Source organism: Schistocerca cancellata, chromosome 3 (genome assembly GCF_023864275.1).
Source record: "Schistocerca cancellata isolate TAMUIC-IGC-003103 chromosome 3, iqSchCanc2.1, whole genome shotgun sequence".
Taxonomy (NCBI): Eukaryota; Metazoa; Arthropoda; class Insecta; order Orthoptera; family Acrididae; genus Schistocerca; species Schistocerca cancellata.
In genome coordinates, this window is record NC_064628.1 from 127,243,060 (window position 1) to 127,250,133 (window position 7,074).

Sequence of the window (7,074 nt, forward strand, 5' to 3'; positions counted from 1 at the left end):
TGGTTTTCTGAGGTCTAGGATGAATTGCCTCATGTAATTGTCTCATCTCCCACGACACGTCACCAGATCTTAATATTATTGAGCCTTTGTGGCCTACTTGGAGAGAAGGGTGTGTTATCCTTCTTCACCTCCATCGTCATTACCTGAACGCCACTATTTTGCAGGAATAATGGTATAAGATTCCCTTGAATACCGTAAAGGACCTGTATTTACTCATTCCGAGACAACAAGAAGGTGTTCAGAATGCCAATGGTTTTCCTACACCAATTAGGCATGATAACGTGTTGTGTTTGTGCTGTCCCCATATTTTTGTCCAACCCCTGTACCATGTTGCTGGAGGGGTTTCCAAACGTCATCCAGCCATCATGATCGAGAATTTCCGTCATGGAGGATTTATATAGATTCCTTAACGCACCTACAGTTCTTTCAACAATACCATGGCCTTACCGAATCCGACCTAACCTTCATCTCTATGACCTAGGCCGCATGCTAACTTATTGCTTACACAAATTGGACGCTTTGATGTGGTTTTTGTTGGTACTCTCATTGAATATCGAACATTTGTTTTAGTGCTCCCTTGTACATCATTGAAGGCCACACCTTTGTTACGACAAAACTCTCAACAAAACTTCGTTAACCTCTAGACTTTGCGGGTACACTTAATAGCTTCCCAAGCAGTTGGGCGTTGTCTTGAAACATGGAGCCATGGATTGGATTGACTCAGAAATTTGTAACTTCTGTTTCGTTACTGTTTGTTAGTATGCTTCGAAATGGCTATGGTGTTCACTGGTAGTCGTAGTATCGCAGGACCGACACTATAGCTTACTGTGCAGTGCTTCAGAATACACTGTAGCCGCGCGGGATTAGCCGAGCGGTCTTTGTCACTGCAGTCATGGACTGTGCGGCTAGTCCTGGCGGAGGTTCAAGTCCTCCCTCGGGCATGTGTGTGTGTGTGTGTGTGTGTGTGTGTGTGTGTGTGTGTGTGTGTGTGTTGTGTGTCTGTCCTTAGGATAATTTAGGTTAAGTAGTGTGTAAGCTTAGGGACTGATGACCTTAGCAGTTAAGTCCCATAAGATTTCACATACATACGCAATACACTGTAACGTGACCTTTACATGCCGGACTCTGTTGTGTAAAGCTTAAGATAAGGTACCTGCAGTTTGCAGTAAGATCGAGATTTAAAACTATGTCTGGCCATCCTGGATTATGTACTGTACCTCTTTAAATGAATGCTTTGGTGCTTTCGTAAAGGATGCCCCAGCCGTTTTCTTAAAGGATGTCACGGTCGTTACCCTACTACATCCTTGTCCAGCTCGAATTTGTGCACCATCTGTTACGCATTTCTTTATCAGTGAACTGTTGAACCGTAACCCATGTACCTCCCTTATTTCCTTACGACAGTAAGGGCATACTATGCGCTAATCACTTGACTACATTTTTTCATTTTTTTTCCCCATTTTGGCCGGTGGTTAGTGGTAGGAGGGTGGGAGTTATCCAGTCCGTGTCAACCGTGCTATGGAGAAAGTTCCCTTAGCGCAACTCTAAACTATGTTTCAATGGTAGCAGTTACCATTTCTCCTGGAGCTTGTGTGTTTCACTGAAATGTTGCCCACGTAGAACCCATCGGCGTCCGCATCGGTAGCTGCGGGGTCAGCGCGGCGGATTGCTAACCGAAGGAGCCCTTGTTCGATTCCCGGCCGGGTCGCAGATTTTCTTCGCTCAGGGACTGGCTGTTGCCCTTACGTGTGTATCGTTTTAACTGACAAGAAAATCGTCTCCTATACACTGTCTTATCGTCTTTCCGTAATGGGCAGGAAACGGAAATCGATAAACTGAAATTAAAAAAGAAGCATGGGATTGAGTCATTTCACATAAACCGCAGCACAGAAGTGAGTTTGTGTTAAAGAAGCTGACGTCGTAAACTACTGTTTTTCACACTTACTGAGTGTGTTGTTCTGAATCTCCAATTGATCCTAGAATTACAGGAATGTAAGACATTAATTTCACGTTTTCTGGACTTTTGACGGTGCTGTGACATTGTTTAGTAGGACAGTCTTATGAGTACATATGCAGGATATGTCTTAGAGAGATGGTAACGCCTGAAGATGTACACGGCTAAGGTGCAGCTGACATTTAAACATTCAGAGTGCCCTACTTCACGGTGCTGTATTCCTGCGATTGCATTCTGAATTTCCGCCACCCGCGGGAACTGGACAACAACAGGAACTTGGTGGCTGACCTGCGGTTTTTCTTAACAAGTATTGCGTGCACCCATAATCTCATGTCCTCCTTGTATATCTTTGGGTACGTTGTTCTACGTCACATCCGCGGCAGTCACCAGACGTTCGCTCTGCTCATCAGAAAAATAGCTAACTTTGAAGACAAACGGTTTGCTGAATCACCTGAGTACAGTCTTTAGTAAATTCTGCCGCTGGTGTATCAGTGGACTAAAAGCTTCATGAAACTTAAACCAATTAGATACGTAAATAAAGAGCTGCTGTGTCTGCTTGAAATTAACAGCCGTTACGTTTAAGAAATGGTTAGTTAGGCCATTTTGCAGAACATGCTAACCATACAACAGTTTCTCCTTTTTAAGGAATGGTGATTTTAAAGAATAATATTTTAGAAGACATTGAAAATTACAAGTTATTTAGTATAAAATGTAAAGAGAGAAACACGGTTTGGTTCGCGCAGCGGTAAAAGTACACAAGCAGTGAAAACATAGTTCTCAAACTGGTACAGGAGGTGACTGTCACATGAATATGCATAGATCTTTCCAAGGGATTTGACCATAAAACTGTACGAAATGTGTTAGAGATACTAGGAAAATAGCAGTTTATAGCAAATGGTTCTAGTCAAAATTATAAAATATAATGCAAAGGAAGAAAGAGCACTGTCTTCAAGTGAGGATATAGTTTTAGGTCATTGTGTTGGAGATCAAAAATATGTAAACAATAGTTCCCCAAGGTGATTTTGGAGACAATATTTGATTTGGCGAAAAATTTATTTGCTGTATCTGAACTGCTAGTAGCGAGATCATATGAGAGCTTCATGGAACAGGTAATCACGAAACAGAATTACGTTAAATATAAAACCAACGCCTCGAAACTTCAGCCCGAAGAGATGAAAAAGTAATACTATCGAACTGAACTCAGATGAAGCTCTGTTTCACGAATTCAAAGTTGTAGGAGATGGATTAGGCCAAACAACTGACACAGAATTACTGTTACACACTTTGATCTACCGGCTGATGTTGCGTTGCTTAAGGCACTGGAGTCATATTGGAGAGGAGCGGCCTTCCGATCCCCGTCCATAGCTGCACGTTCATTTATCCGTAAAGCACGTAAGTGAAATGCCGAGATGGTTGAAAAGGCAACAGATTATTTATTTTTTTTTATCCTTGTTTATTCCGAGCTTATGTTCCATCTCTAATGTCGTCGACATGAAGATAAACCTCATATTTAGTAGTAATGCTGCTACTACTGCAGCCATCAACGTAGTCGAGTTAACCAATGAACGATATGTGGCGACCTGGGTTATATCCGTCCATTTCGGCACTCCTCAGCAGCATGACTATGCATGACTAGGATGTAACATCCGGCGCGAGTGCCTTGGGCGCCATTTCCCTGGGGCCATAGTTTTCTGACGGGTGAGGAAAGAGAGAGATAGAGAGAGGGGGGGGAGGGGAGATTTGAGGCGAAATAGGAGGAGAACGAGAAGAAGAGAAATGACGGAGGAAACTAAAATTGGAAGGGGGCGATGATGTATGAAAGGGAATCCAGAGGAGATTCGGTTTAGACTGTGCTGAGCGACATTTCCATTAAGATGTCCGTCTCCCTGATACTAGTTTCTTGTCTTCCACTGATGTACTTCGTTCATCCTAAGAATAAACCCGACGTAAACAAACACAGACGAGGTGATCGATCAGCAGCCGTAGGACACGTACACTGGTTTTGTTACTCTCTTGGGAGTAGTCCTACTTATGTATTTGATATATTGTTACTATGTTACAGTAAATGAAACTTTAAGATATTAGAATATATTAACAGCCATCAACGTTTTCGTTAGCCAGACTTGATCTGCGTGGTTTTTATATCCAAAATCGTGTATAGTGGCAATCTCTGCAAACGCTAGTTGTGCACTGATTCTCGCGCTGTTCGTACGTTCTGTGAAAATGGCTGACATTGTTTCCCACTTATGGTAAAACACGCTCGCGGTTAAAAATGGCGAGAAACAAATTCCTTTAATGTTTATCAGGATATCGCAGATAAAATCGACTGTGAAGTTTTTCTAGAAACTGTATTTACGAAACATAAGGCGTTCGTGAACATTAGAAAAAAAAGATAGCGTTGGAGTCTGGTAATCGAATGTTCTGTCGGTCATTGGTTCGTTTGAATCTCTGTGGCATTCCTTTTTTTTTTCTTTTAGTTCCAATACCTATAGCATTTAAATATGAAATTCTCGTGAATTTAATTTTATATGCTAATTAACATCTACGTAATGCTCATTTTTATGAAAAATGCGCTTCTTGTTGTTTCTATTTACGTATGGCACGCAAAAATCCATTTCTCATTGCATGCATGATATTGTATAAAACATCGTTAATAAAGATTGTTTAGATTAAGAAAACATTACACAACGAAGTTTCCGTCAGAAAAATTAAAACTCAGATAGTCTTTATTTAGACTGTGTCCATTGCTTTGCCGGTCGTTGTGGCCGAGCGGTTCTAGGCGCTTCAGTCCGGAACCGCGCTGCTGCTACGGTCGCAGGCTCGATCCTGCGTCGGGCATGGATGTGTGTGATGTCCTTAGTTCTAAGTGGAGGGGACTGAGGACCTCAGATGTTCCATAGTGCTTAGAGTCATTTGAACCTTTTTTTCCCCACCGCAGATGTGGTATCACACGAGCCAGACTTAGAAGCGTAGTACAAAAACGGAAAACAATTTGCACGTCATCGAGCCCACGGTACGAATGAGTCTCTACAGTTGCCGCCGTACCACTGAAATCCGAACCCAATAGAATTGATCTGGAGCCAAGTTAAGGGATCAGTAGCAAGAAATAACAAGGCATTGGAGCTGCCAGTAGTACATGACAGTTCCAGTACTGAAATGTATTCCTCGGATTCGGATATGGAAGGATATTACCAGAGAATTGCCTAAGTGCTACCTTCAGTGGCTTCAGTATTCAGCTATAGTGAAATATCTGCAATAGGGTTTTGCGTCACACACAGCTCATGCATACAAATTACCCTGTGTTTACGTTAAGAATACTCATCACTGTTGTTTTTAATTACAGTACTATGTCAACTAAGGACGAGAGCACGTTATTTTTCGTCTGGTTTCCTAAGAAGCGCGTTGCCGGAGTTCCATATAATGTTTCATTCTGTTTACAAATTAAATGACACTCGAAGTATGTTGTTACTCTGGTCTTCTCTTCTTACGCCTTAACTGCAACTATTCGCACCACTGCAGGTTAGATGCACCAGCTGGTTGGCCAGTGCTGTCCAAGTCAAATGCGCCGGTAAAGCTGCTGTTTTGTATTATCGCTGAGCACATGTGCGCGTAACGCATAGTATAATACGTATCCTTATTATTGTACTTGACTACTCGAGACGGCTTGGGTTCCGCTCCAAGTGAAACGAAATCCAGTGAGATTCCAGCAAACGCGGACGAATACGTAGTGTAATGTGTACAGCGGGTTTATTCTCACGATGAATGCAGTATAGATAAGAGCCATTCTCGTTAAGCGAAATGAGCCAACGCAACTGTACTCGATTTTACCTTCGTTGTTTTGCCTGTTACGCCTTTGTATTAAACCGCGGTTAGCCGAGAGCGTTAATGCGCCGCTTCCGGAATACTGGGAGGTGCCACTGTCACGGATTGAGAGCTGGTGAGCCGGCCAGCGTGAACGTAGTTTTAAGGCGGTTACCCCACATCCCAATAGGTAAATAACGGCCTGGTACCCATGTCTTGACTACACTAAAATTTAGAAAACGGTCTCACAGTTGCACAAAGGATTTACTTTAGACGCAATCATATGGGGTAGACCAGTTCCGTTCTTGGAGGTAAATACGAGACGGATGATCTTAGATGTTTAATCTCCTTAAACCCACAATCAGCAGCAACAGCTTTAGATTACTCGTCGAAAAAAGAATCGCGTTCGTGTTGTAAGCAATGACACATCGGACTTTGTTGTTCGGCGTTGTATGGTACACAAGAGAATTATGGAAATCTGTACCTTTATTTCATTGTAAAGTCGTATTTATCTCAATAAACCAATAAACAGGCTAAGCAACAATGAGGATTAAACAAGAATGTGGAGGGGTGGGGCGAGAGAGGAGAGTCAGTTTGCTGTGGGCGACAAAACCCGAGTTACAGAAATGCTCCGTCCACCACAGCATTGCACTCACCTGGAATAAGTCTTCCAGTTAGTAGCATTGTCAACGTCAGATTTCTTCTGAGCGACGAACGTCGGTACTACCATTACTGATCGGATTCTGTAAAGGTCCTGTGTAGAGAAACCGTATTATATGTGGTAGGCTATACGACCCTGCGAAGGGTGGAGCCGAAATGTGACAGGATTGAATCGGGTAACGCCGGACAACGGAGGAGTGAGGCTGCAGGAGCTGACGCTACGCGGTGCGGCGTGGCGTGGCGGTGACAGGCGGCGCCGGCGCCGGGTCCGGACCTGTCCCGCCCCTTCCCCCATTGTGGGGCGCGTCCGATGCGTGCGGCTGCCCCGCCTGTGCTGTGGCCGCCGTGATATCCTGGACACGGCGAGGCGACGCGACGCGCGATGAAAAGCCGACCTACGTGCGCAGTCGATACCGTCGGGGCCCCGTCGCAACAATAGATGACGTCAAGCCCGGCCGGCGCTGTTGGAGTGAGAGCCCGGCGCCGCTCGCCCCTAACTGAAGTGGGTGGTGGGTTGCGTTGGGGGCGGGGGGGGGGGGGGGGCGCTTTTTGGTTCTGTTAACGCCAGCGGCCTGAGGCCGCCGTTCCGTATTACGATGAATTGCCTGGGGGTACTCCGCTTGACTTTTCCGTGCCTTTTTGCCGCTCCGCTTTTATGGAAT